This window comes from Culex pipiens, chromosome 1 (genome assembly GCF_016801865.2).
Source record: "Culex pipiens pallens isolate TS chromosome 1, TS_CPP_V2, whole genome shotgun sequence".
In the NCBI taxonomy this organism is placed as follows: domain Eukaryota; kingdom Metazoa; phylum Arthropoda; class Insecta; order Diptera; family Culicidae; genus Culex; species Culex pipiens.
Window position 1 is genome coordinate 132,053,373 of NC_068937.1, and position 13,279 is coordinate 132,066,651.

At 44.3% G+C, this 13,279-nt stretch overlaps 2 protein-coding genes across 4 annotated transcripts in view; one reads left to right on the forward strand and one right to left on the reverse strand.

Moving 5' to 3' along the window:
• LOC120431584 (autophagy-related protein 16) overlaps nt 1–13,279 on the forward strand; it is a 128,012-nt gene that overhangs the window by 109,002 nt on the left and 5,731 nt on the right. The window lies entirely within an intron of this gene.
• LOC120431567 (uncharacterized) overlaps nt 1–13,279 on the reverse strand; it is a 137,830-nt gene that overhangs the window by 94,697 nt on the left and 29,854 nt on the right. The window contains exon 1 of one of the 2 annotated variants that reach the window (XM_039596684.2): nt 7,086–7,331. The exons of the other annotated variant lie outside the window; for it this stretch is intronic. The gene's annotated coding sequence lies outside the window, so the exon portion shown is untranslated. Of the gene's footprint in view, nt 1–7,085; nt 7,332–13,279 lie in introns of those variants that run through there. 2 annotated transcript variants of the gene reach the window in all.

The following is a 13,279-nucleotide window of genomic DNA, read 5'->3' on the forward strand; positions in this document are numbered from 1 at the left end:
CAGCCGAAGAATTTACTTTGCTTTGCTTTAATTTTTTTCTCTCTCTAAATAGTCGCTTTCTTATGCTAATTTTCCGGCAGTTTAAACTTTTGTGCTCCGTGAGAGAGTTAAGGGCTTTTTTGAGAAACAATTTTTCTTCTCCAGCCTGTACAAAAGGGGGTGGCAGATGATAATTTCTTTTCAGCTCGGCCCGGGGTGATATTTTATGAATCGCTCGGGAAAGTGGCAACATAGTGCAGGCAACTAAACACTCGGAGTTATGAGCTGCATGGCAAAGGCACTTGGGAATTTAAAGCTTCTTTTTTATCGCCGGTTCTTTTGCTGTCCAGTGCTCGATTGAATGAAAAATTAAGCGTCTATTGTTGTGTGCGTGACGCGTGACGGATTTTATGTGGGTCTCCGGTTGGAATTTGTAGCTCGATATTGGATATGCAAGTGACTAACGTTGGAGGATTAAAAAGCATTTTTTTATATTGGTTTTGTTGAATTTTTGTGAAAATTTTGACTTTGATTCAGGAAAATGAAAGCTTCGTATCTCGTTGAATTTTTTTAGTGTCTATTTTCATCAATGATATTAGAAATTATTGAGTAAAAAAATCTAAAACATTGATTGTTGTGTAAACGGAAATCAATGTCAAAATTGACACTCATGTTCTTCGATAAAAAAATGGTTTCAAACTTTCTTTTTAATAATTCATACAAGCTTTATCAGTGCGGTATCACTTATTTTCTCATTTCATTGACATTGTACCACTGTTTTGGTTGAATCTAAAAGTAGTTCTCAGCTCAAAGCTATCTCAATTACATGAACTCACTTCACTTTGGCCCAAGCTTGCCGAACAATCAAAACGCCATAAAAATTCAACCGAAATTTCTTTTTCCCTACTCATTCATGCCACGACCCTCACTGAATCGCAATAAAACAAAGCTAAAATATGCCACATTAATTCGACAAACGCTCGTCGTCGTCGTCGTCGCACTTCATTCATTTTCCCTTTTTTGAAAACAAGCAACAAACAGAAGGTCCCCAATCGGTGCGCTTTCACTTGATTTTGAATGTCGCCGCGCGATCTTCGCACACTTAATAAAACAGTTGGCTCGGGCGAAATTTGGAAATTATTACCATAAAAGAAACACCACAATTTTTGGGGGTGGCCACACTATTAGGCGCCAAATGATTGGGCGGCTTTTTGGCGCTGAGAAAATCACTTCATCACCACAATGGGGCATATTTTCATTTCAAGTTGTTAAGATTAAAGCCCTTTTCTGGTGGATTCTGGTTGCACTGTTGTGACAGCACAAGTGATGATACCCCGTGTAAAATGGGTGATTTTTTTTTTGTTTTGTTTGAAAGCTTTCCTTTCAAGTCTCATAATGATGCGGTGCTACTGAGGGAAAACCCTCCGAAAATATTCTCATAAATTTGGACGACCTTTCATTTTGGAGTCGCATTTGTCGCGCCGCGTCGCGACGACGGTCACGAAATTTAAGAATTCACTTTAAATAGAGAGTACCGTGTTGAATTCGTAATGTCTTGCTTTCTGCTTCTCTCCCTTCTCTCAGATTTACTGCCGAGGGGGTTGATGAATGGTGAAATGCGTTCATTAGATTACCGTTTCTTGGGGGTAATGTAGCGCGTGATTAGGGCACAAGCCCAAATCAGTGGTGGCGGCGGCGTCGAGGGATTAACATTAAAACATGCTTCAATTTTGTGGAAGCCGCCGGGGGCCTGGCAGAACGATGAAGAACTGTTTTTAAGAAGCTCGTTTTTTTTCGGGAGCACAGAATCTACCGCATTCTTACGTCCGAGCCATTAAACCTCCATTAGGTTACAAATGGCTTCATTGATAGACATTGGGGAGCAGTAGCAGCTCCTTTGTGCCGCGGGCTGCAGATTATTCTAGCAAAGAGACCCCCATCACATTTCGGGGTAATCAAGAAGTCGCGAGATTGCCGTGACGAAGTCTTGGAATGGCCCTTCTAAATTGGCATTTTTTGTGTTGTGTACCGTTATTGTAACTGTTGAAATGACTCTTTTGAAGATTTTTTTACTCACATAATGAATTTGTACACCAAAAAATAGGAAGAGTTCTGTAATACCTGAAATGAAAAAAAGAAAAATAAATTAGTCTTGTTTTAATAAAAAAAGAAATCTCCAACAGCTCAGACTGCGTGCCCTCAAAATGTCAAAACCGATTACAAATCAACCACACGAATCCTTAAGCCCTAATGACATTTCTCTTTCACCCCTCGAACGTGTCACGATCACCCCAAACCAAAATAAAAGCGAAACATTTTTTTTCACCAAACACGCAAGCCCTCACTTTGGCGAAGCTCGGTTCGTCGCCTGCTGTCGAGCCTCCACGCATTGAAGTCTCCCGATCACGCCCAAAGCTCAGTTCGCCCCTTTCAGCGCCAATTGTTCACACGTGTGTGAAATCGTGTGTGCGTCACTCATGTTTTCTCACAGCTGAAGATGGATGAGCTCAGGCAGCTCAAAGTAATGCTAATCTGGGTAGATTAAGCGACGAACCCCCTTTCATCACCCCCACCGACGACGCGTTTAGGTCACGTTTCGCGGCTAAATGTCTCTCGCGAGAGATTTGCGATAAGTTTTTATGAAAATTATTAGCGTAAATCAAGTCACTTTTTTTTTCGAGCGCCGCGTGCGTCACTTGAAACACTTATCTACTTTCTTCGGCACGACCAGACGTGGGTGGGTTCGTTAAAATTTTCGGTTGACCTACGGAGAACGATTCCGTGAAGTCGTCGCGGCCTAAGTTCTGCTCGGAATACACAAAATTTGTCCCAGATACCGGGCTCGACCGGAGTCGTTACACTTTTAATGAACAGGTCTTCGCTTAATAACTTCATCCAGCGTGCAGCAGGAGTTCTATTTTTAGTCCGTCGTCGATCGCTGTCTGGTTTTTTAATTGAACGCCTTCATGGCATGCAAAATTTCTGCTAAGAATTTCCCCATCTCGTCATCAGCGCCCGGTGGCGACAGTCCGGTCTTGGCCATATCAGTTTGCGTGCGTCTTCTTCATTTCCAGAACTCCAGGGTCTAGTTTCAGAACCGGGTCGATAATTTATGCATGCAATGCGCAACGGAGCGGGCCGAAGCCGATAAGGAGATATGGTTGCTGGGTCGTGTCGTTCGGAGTATGCACCAGGTGGATCTCGGTTCCCGGTTGAAGCGTTACTGCGCGCTAATGACAACTTCTTGGCTCGAGGTTCAGAGATTCGCGTTTCCACTATCCGGATGTCAATCGGGATTGAGGCAGGCGCGCTAATGCGACGCGGAGAAGCGCTTAGCGAAGGTGTTAGAACTTTAGATAATTGGCTTCTTCGGGTCTTCGAGGTCTGATAGTGAGGTTGTCACTACCTTTATAATCCCTTGAAGGGGTTTCAACATTGGAACACGGTGGTAGCCAAGTTGTCTCCTCATCGGAGGTCAGTACACCAAACTTCAACTAACTATCAACTATCAGTACCAAAAATCGTGAACAAGTGTTCATGAAATTCGTGAACGCTTGTTCACGATATTAAAGGACTGATTTTTCTCCGTGTATGAACAACACAGCTGAAGTCGGCAAGTTTGGCGTCCAGCCCAACAATAGTTCCACGCCAATACGGAGGTCAGTACTCCCAACTACAACTAAACTACACGGAGAAAAAATCAGTTCTCAAAATCGTGAACAAGTGTTCATGAAATTCGTGAACGCTTGTTCACGATTTAAAAAAAAAAACAGAGTTTTCTCCGTGTATGAACAACACAGCTGAAGTCGCCAAGTTCGTCGTCCAGCACAACAATAGCTCCACGTCAAAGCGACGCGAAGCTCGGCGATGGCGTCCAAACTCGAGTCATCTATCACTTCTTCATTACCGAAGCTCGTGATACAGATGTCTTCCTACCGGAAGACAAAGGGCTAGGTGGAAAAAGTAGAGTAGTTCCACCGCTCACGAGCGGCAACTCGCGCCTAATCAAAAGACACTTTGTGTGTAAAAGTCTTCGTCACAGCCGTTTTCCACCCGACAATGTTCAATAAACCAACACGACACGACCCTAACGGGTCGCTCCCTCTCTCCCTAGTAACTCTCACGCTCGTTCGCTGAGGGAAGAGGGGTGAGTCCCGCGCGGTGGAGGTGTGTCTACGCACGACACACTCACCTAGATAGCATAAATAACTTTTTGTCTTTTCACTTTTTTCCCGGACCCAGTGCTGTGTGGAGTCGGCGGCTACCGCCTGGCAATCAGTGGCCATAAATAAATCCATCGCACGACAGCAGTTCGAACGCTGGAAACGTTGAACGCTCCTGCTGTTGTTGTTTGGTCGGTTTTCGGGTAGTCCGATCACGTCTACGACGCTTCACGAGGGGGTGGCGATCCCCGGACAAATTTGGAAGACACTTTCGCCCGGGTCTCGAGTCGTGAGAACGTGGGTGTTCGCCGGGCAGAACTTCAAGGGTCGACGCGGGAGAAATTGAGATCGCGCGGAAATTAGTTCATCAACAGGTGGCTAATGAAGATGCGAGCTCGTGCGCATCAACCGGAATTTTGCGTGAGCGGCGGCATTCTTGGCAAGGTTCCCCCCCTGGGAGGCGCAACCGGGTGACCTGAATCGGCGCGCGACGCGTTGGAAAGTTGTTTGTTTATGTTGGGCGAATCGCGCGGTGCACTGATGAGCACACTAATGTGCGATCGTTGAGGGGGAGAGTGAGTTATTAGTCGGTAGACGGGGCGGGGATCTACGTGGAGCTGATTGCAACTGGTTGTGGGATTTGAAATGCTTCAACTGAAAGAAATGATCATGACCTTGAAACCGTAGTCTTTCTACGCAAGTCTCGATCATACACGGAGAAAAATTAATTCCCAAAATCGTGAAATTCGGAACCACAAACAAAGTAATTTTGGAAACGGATTTTTCTCCGTGTATCAATGGGAAAGATCTACAGGGTCATTTGACCTTCAAGATCTGCGCTGACCTCGCGCTACTTTCAATCTAATCCAGCAAGCCGCCCCCAAAACGGTGCTATAACGGCCTAATTGTGACCCATTGGCACCTGGACGGGACTTCAAACGGATCCATTAGACGCGCTCCTAGGGTCCTATACGACCCCTAATAACAGTAATTTCCTGCTCAGAAGTCGGCACACCGCGGCTTCAGATCGTGCCCCGAAATTATGCAATCCAAGCTGCTACCTTCGCGAAAGGAGGCTACTCTCACGCGGCGGCCTCGTGAATTAGAACGTTTCCCAGGGCAGGGCTGCCCGGAGAAAGTGGCCAATCTCTTTGGAGAGAGGGGGGCAACAATAAATAAATGAATGAATAATGTGTATGCAAAGTATTGCGGCCAGCAGACAACTCTATGCGAGGGCGAGCGAGACCTTGGAAACCGCTTTCGGAGATAAATAATGCCCGTAAATGGGCCTTGAGGTTAGGTACAATGGCGAGATCTCTCTCTTCGTAAAGGTTCGCACACACAAACTCACAGGTGCATCGGGTGCGGGGGTGGCGTCGGCCTTTCCTCGCGGGGTTCAACATGGCGCGAAATTGGCCGTACTGTTACTCTGGTCGTTTGGACAAATGGCCCCAGCTGGGCTCGGGAGAGCCCGTGATCGACGAGGGCGAACTGTGTGCCACAATAAACCATGTGAATAAAGTCTATTAATAATGTTTACATTTATGTACACATGGCGGCGGATACGGTACGGCCGTGGTCGGAACGATATTTATAAGAGGCCGTAAAATTACAACGATAAGAAATTATGATGTAGGTTTCTCGGAGTGGTCCGCTGCGGGGAACCCGATGGTAGTACACTAGGCCACTGGGGTCGAGCTGATTTATTTGCGCACAACTCTTGCTGGCCTATATTCTACATGCACTTTGCGGTCTCGCCGCGGCACGCCAACTTTCTTCTGCACTTGACGGACGGAGCAAGATGGCTAGAACGTCACGGACTGGTATCGACAGGGCAACTACAACAACAATGTTGTCGGATTGACGGAACGTTGATTGAGTGGCCTGATCGGTTGAACTGGACCATGGGGTGGGTTGTGGCAGGTCCGACGTGCAAGTCACGGGGCTCAATTAGGGCGGGACTAGGGCTGTGGTCATGGGAAAAGGTTAACCTGTGGCCGGAGAACCATATGGAAATGACTGTGAGTAGGTCATTATAATTTGTTCTCTTGAATGGAAGTTCGTAAAATTGAATCACTGGGGGGATCGACCTCTAGGTCACCGTATAGCCTATTCTCTATTGACCGATTAATTGGACAATGGTTCAGTTGTGATCTCTTATTTTCTTCTGTTTAGAAATTGAGGTTTCAGTTTGAACCGTCTTGAACACGAAGATGCTAAGAGATCATCGGGTTTTGAAGTTGATGTCAGTAAACGCGTCAGTTTTGTCAAGGTATGATAGATTTGAGCTCCTTGAGCTTCCTCCAATTGACAGAAATGAATTTTAGCGAGAGAAATCTCCATAAATAAAATTGTAAATTTACCATCTTAAGCAACCATGCGCACCCACGCTTCTCTAAAGTGTGCGCCCAAATTTACAATTTTATTTAATGGCCGGGAATTTATCAAAATTCAATTCTGTCGATCGTAGCATGTTCAGGAAGCTCACATCTAACATACCTTGACGAAACTGAACAGTTTACTGACAACAACTTCAAAATGGTCGGGTTGTTATTGAGTGTCAACACTTTTAAGCTTGCTCAATATCGATATGATCATTTGCCTAGTTTAGGCGCCACCCAAGAACGTCTTCGATACTGATCGAGTTCAAGGCAACGATCGAAACAATAAAATCAATTCACTTCATCGATCTGGCTTTGTGCTGCCGTTACAGATCACAGCTTTTTTATTGCGGCTGATCCAGCTTAGAACTCAACATTTCTTAGAACACAACCCGCAGCGCAGCGATTCCGTATTATGTCATCTCATAAATATTGAACACACTCTAAACAATCCGAGCGGCGTGAATTAATGGCACCATCTTTCAAGTTAATTTGTCTGATCCTAATTTTCATCGGAACCGACTACACCCCGGAGCAGCAGCACCCAATCTCGACGACGAACCTTTTGAACTTCGGCCCCCGAAAACAGCATGCGCGCCAACACTAATTCCAAGTTATTTGATAGCAGCACTGTAAGCGGATTAGATCCCGAACACCACTCCGCGACTGTCAACCGGTGGCACAGACAAACTCGCGCAGACTGAACTCGCCGGATCGTCGTCATCGACACCAGCCAGCGAATCACTCGCTGCTCCCGGCCAAGACCAGACCATATCGCGAGAGGTTCCCCTTCCTCCCGTCCCGTTCGCTCTGGAAGAAGTCTTCCCCGATGGGGGGGAAGAGACCGGCTGTTTTTAATGAAATTATTATGCGAAACACGCCAAAGTCTGACATCAGCTCCGGCGTGTCGAGCGACGACGTCGAGTGAGTTTGACACCAATTTCACTTTGCGTGGCGCTCGGCTTCCCGTTTTGATGGGTTCGTGGTGTCGATTCGGTGCGTCATGTTGTTGCTGTTCCGATATCGGTGCGCCGGAATTGCGAGGGGGATTCCGGGATGTTGGGAAAACCGCAGACATTGGGCGATGTGGGGTTTTGGACGTGATCAATGTCGAACGCAGTGTTCGGAGATTATTGGCTTCAAGACTCAAAGACATTGGATTAGACTCAATTTGAGAAATTGTTCTTAATTTGTACCACTTGGTTCATCTTTATTGATATAATTTGCACAACTCTACACAACTCTACATAACTCTACACAACTCTACACAACTCTACACAAATGTGAAGAAATTTTTTCTGTTGATATTTCGTTACGTTCTGATGAAATTCGGCTCTGTAAACCATTTTCAATCGACAGAATTACATTTTGGTTTATTTTTGATCAGTACTAAATTAAATTAAAATTTAAGGTAATTCATTAAATAAAATGAAGAAAAAGATTTCTTTAAATGATATTATAGCATTTATACAAAAATTATGTTTAGTTTTGAATAGAAATTATATTAAATGTATTTTTGATGACTGGAACGTGTTCTAGGTCCTCAACTCTTACAGAACGTCGCGAGAAATCATTTTTTTCTTTGACTTTCAAAGTGTAGAGTTATGATTTGCGTCTTTCAAATTGTTTCGTTTTTTTGGGACAAGATTAGGAATCTTTTCATGGCAATACTATACAAGTTACTAAAACGACTACATCATTTGCTTCCAATGGCCTCGATATTGATCAAGCTAGAGCGTCCATCCCGGGAATTCCCGGGACAAAAATCCTGGGATTTTTCCTAAACCGGGAATTCCCGAATCCCGGGATTTTTGATATTTTGTCCCGGGAATTCCCGAAATTGAAAAAAAAAATCATTTTTTGGTCTGAAAACTCAGATTTGGTTGTGGAAACAGATGAACAGTTGAATACTTAGTAATCGATAACAATTTTAAAGCATTAGAAAATTTGTATTCGGCAGATACCAACATTTATTTGGCTTATAATGGAAAATTATTAAAATTTTAGTTTACGGTTCCGCAAAACGCCTATTTTAAATATTTACGTTTAATGATGATTTTAAACGTGAAAAAAATCATATTCAATTACTTTTCATTTGGCATCTGGAGCAAATTAGGACAATAGTAACGAATTAAGACAGCATAATGTTCTGATATTTTTTTAATTAACAAAACAAGTACATCAATATTCAAATTGCTCTAAAATATCATGTACCTATTCAGACTGCTGTCCCGATTTCCCCCAGTTGGCGGTAGTAGCTTAAAGATAATTTGTAAAATTTGTTTTATATAAAACATGACATTCTAAACTTTATAAAATTTAACATTGGATGGTTTCATTTCATTTGTTTTCCTTTCATTTGTTTTCCTTTCTTGTTTCTTATTACAGTTTCAATGATTTTTTTAAGCTATTGTATTCATTTCACATAAAAAAATTAAAGAGATATAATTAATATTTTATGATTATTAATAAGAAATAATATGAATCACATTGGATTTTATATTATGATTCATTTAAAATCCAAAGCATAACAAAATACAAAAAAAATATTTTTTTTAAAACTAACTAAAAACTGCTGTTCTTGTTAACATTGAAGTAAAGATTATCACTAATTAACAGTATTGAGCTAATTCTACGATTGTAAGCTTGAAAAAGATAACAAATTTGACGAAAACATAGATTTTATGACTTTTTAGAAAATTTCCCGGGATCCCGGGAATTCCCGGGATTTGAAAAATATTTTTCCCGTTTCTCGGAAAATTCAAAACCCGGGAAAATTGGACGCCCTAGATCAAGCTCAAAATGCCATCCCAAAGCTACTTCACCCCCTCTTGCCCCCCTCAAATGCGCGTTTGAGGTTAGAGACCTGCTCGATTGCACAAGCAACGAACCCGCTAATTCGAGTTTATATGAACGATTTAATTCCCAATGTGGTTTGCCCCTCGAACTTCATCTTCGACCTGCAAACCTTTTCTCTCGGTGGCAGTCCGGGGGCTAATTGCTTCCGAGAATGGCCATTATCTCAGCGGTTCGTCCGCGGCAAGGCCGCGCAGCGCCCCGGTCGCATAATTGCCGTTTTAAGAGCACACCCATTCTACACAGGAATTCTTCCCTAATGAACTCTGCAAAGAGCGCGCGCGAAGGTGGTGGAAACGACCTTCCTGACAGCTCGTCGCTCCCGATTTGGGATGTTTGGAATGCGCGGCGCGGCGGAAAATTGGCCCGAAATGGGAACACATCGCGCTCGAATCTCGGGGGTAGAAAAAAAAATGGAACGCATCGTGAAAACCGCTTGACGGCGGTGCCGCGGGGGCACCTGTCGCCATTGTTTTCCGCGGTGGATCGCTTCTCCAGCGTCTTATTTATTCATGAATACCTCAAACAGTGCTACCTCCGACGCTGGGAACGGGGGGCGTCTATTTGGCTTCAAATTATGTAAATTTCTTCAGTAAGTGAAGGAACCTGGAGTCCACACTGAGTGGGATGTCAAGAATTGCGGGAGATGCTCCGCGGGACGCGGGACGGGGTACATAAGCATATAACTGCAATTTATCTTAAGACCGTCGTCGTCTTCGAGAAGTACACAGCGAGATTGCCAATATCCACTATCACTCTGCGGCGGAGCATGTTCCCGGGACTATTCGAGGAAAAGATCGAAGATCCGGAGATAAGCATCGAAATGTGTCAGGTGTACAACTGGAATTTTATTCGCATCGATGCGGAGAGTCGTTGCGGTTGTTGAGGTGGTTTGGATCTTCGGGATGACCTACTGGTCCAGAACTTACGCGCTGATCGTGTAGTTGCTGTCGGGTGACTCACCTGGAATGGAAGAGAGGAAAGAATTGGGTTTAATCTTAATTGAGAACGAGTTTGAGCATGCTTTGGGACAAGTTTGCTGGTATGTTTCCGGTCGTAAAAAAGTAGATTTTATGTTCTTCTAACAAAGTCTTCAATTTTATGCGTCACGGATCTTCAACGGTGACCACGTTATCGCTTTTCTCACGTATTGATCAACAGAACTAACCGACGAGGTGTCAATATTCCATCAGTACATGCAAATCTACTCCACGATCCCCTCAATGGCGCACGGGTGGTCAAGTTCATTGAACACCTCGCAGTCCGCGTCTGCAACATTGTACGCCGGCGATTATCTCCACATTAGCGCTTTATGATCGGTCTGGGATGTTTCCGCAGTATACTCTTCCCGCGAGTTATTTGTTCTTGCGCCGAACGGCGCGATCCCTTCCAAAGGGATGATCGTCCCAGGCCATCGCACTCGCAAACGCCATTTACGTACGCCGATTCGCGTCGGAGTTTGGTACGTGTGAAAGATTCGAGATTTCACACTTTCGATCGCCGCCACCGATCGGCCGGCCAATTGTCCGTGCGCAAACACGATCAATGGAGTGCGCACGGGTCGTCGACCGACGCGCGATCATCGGCGTTTTCGGAAAATTGCAGCGCTCGCGTAACAGAAGCAAATTAGGGTGTGGATAATGTCGTAATAGGTTGGCGATAATGAAGCGATCACCCCCCAGAACACTTATCGGTGGCGGAGGCCACCCCGGTGGTGGTTCGATGCACCGGCGATGACCGGAGTTGTTGCGTAATGCATGACGTCTGCGACCTCGCTCAGCGTGAGTTTGAATTTATTCGATAGAACTTTAAAGGCACAAATTCCAAATATCCCGCCCTAGACGATCGATCAACAGGGGCGCCAAAGACTGTTCCTTTCGCGAACCTCGCATCCGGCGGTAATTAGCGGAGCCAGTTCTTGATTAGCGCACGATCGTCCTGCTGATACGTTGCTCCTCAGCAGGTTGATGGACCCCGGGCCGGAAGAAGATCATTCTTCATCTCTACGCGATTCGCAGAACTGGTCGAACGAGTTCGCGATCTTGACCAACGCGGCGCGCAGATCTTCGCGATCGCATCGATCTTCCCGATGGCCGTTTGGCATTTCGCAAAGGTGGACCACCCCCGCGTGCGCATAGAAGAAGAAAGTTGGCGCTCACGCGCCAGAAGCTCCGAAATCAGGTCAATCCGGCCTGCCTGCTCGGCACGAACTCGGCGGACGATCCCGTGCCAAAGCGGTGGAAAAAAAGTGAAACAATATGCATTTAAATTTCAAACCCGCATGAATTTAATAGACGTTTTATAAATTGCATGTGCGTTGCTTGGTGGCGGCGGCAGCCAGCCAGCTATCGAATTCGCATAGATCTTCCCGCTGCAGTCGCGCAGGTTCCGCCAAATACGGGCAAAAGCAATCCGGTATCGTGGCGCAGCGAACCGTGAAAGGTCCATCTCTCCCCCTCGGTTTTCTGCGGTTGGGGCGCGCGAATATGCCAATAATTGAGAACGGTTGCTCCTCTCCCGAAGGCGCAAACGCTGGAACCTGGAACCTGTGTGTTGGATTAGCCCGCGATGTGTCCCAACACGCGTCGCGCAACCTGTTTTGGAGTGTTCCTGTCGGTGACGACAGTCAGCGAAGGCCTGATATCGCTGGAAAATCGGACGCGAAACTTTCCCGCTCTCCTGCAAATGAAAGTGTTCAGTTCTGCGCGGAACCAGTCGGTGATATGATGGCAACAGAGATGATGATGTTGATGCCACGGAATGGGCTGGTGGGGATCCAGTTTGGACAGGAAAACCGGGTTGGTACTGAGAGTACTCTAGCGGAAAAAAATAAAGGAAAAAAAAAAACTTGTGGAGGAAAAACGCCAACCACGAGTTGCATCTCTAGGAAGGACAAACTGGTTGGGATTTAAGATTTTTTTTATCGTTGAGAGAGCTTTCACGAGCGAGATTGTTGTTTTAACTAGGACTAGACTATATTGGTGGAATGTCTCTTGGAAAATGGGAAAATCTTACAGAAAAGTGAAGTTGCGGGGGGAAGTGATGGGATACACTCAGAATCTCTCTTTGATTTTTAATACCAAGCTAAAGGAAACTGGGCCGAATGGAACAATTTTCCGGACCAAATTCCTTCAGCCATAGCTGCGATAACCAAGTGCATATTTTCAACATCCCCACACACGCGCAGATATTTGCTCGAAATTTGATTTTGAGTCGATTTGTATAAAATTAAAAAATAAAGGAGGCCTAATAAAAAAATCAGCAATTTTATTCCTATACATCAGAGAGAAAGGCAAAATATCGTCACTAAAAATTTAGTTAATACACCAAAAATGTATTTGGTGATAAACATTGTTGTGTAACAAAAAAAAAATCACAAGATTTTCTCTATTTTCGAATGCGGATGTTTTCTACGCAAAATATTTTTAATTTAATATTTCTTAAATTGACTAACCTCGATATTTTTAAAGCTCATTTAAAGAAAATTTTCTGAACGCTTCGAAAAAAAAGTGACCAAGAATGATCATGATATAAACCCAGCAGAAAAAATCAGCTATTTTATAGTAAAAACTCGGATTAACAACATGCAAGTGAAGGTTTTTCAACAAGATTGTTATAATACCGTGTATTTTTATATCATATTTGATTTTTATATTTTTAGTTAATTAATTTTTAATTTTTTTTCTTTTACATTTTGCCTTCCTCACCTCAATGAGGAAAGGCTATGAAAGCACTCGAAAAATGAAATTCTTCATTTTTTTTTCAAATTTTTCATTTTTTGAATTTACCTCGTAGAACTACCTTCACGTATACCTATCGACTCAGAATCAAATTCTGAACAAATGTCTGTGCGTGTGTATGTCTGTAAGTCCGTGCACCGAAAAATATGCACACGATTAT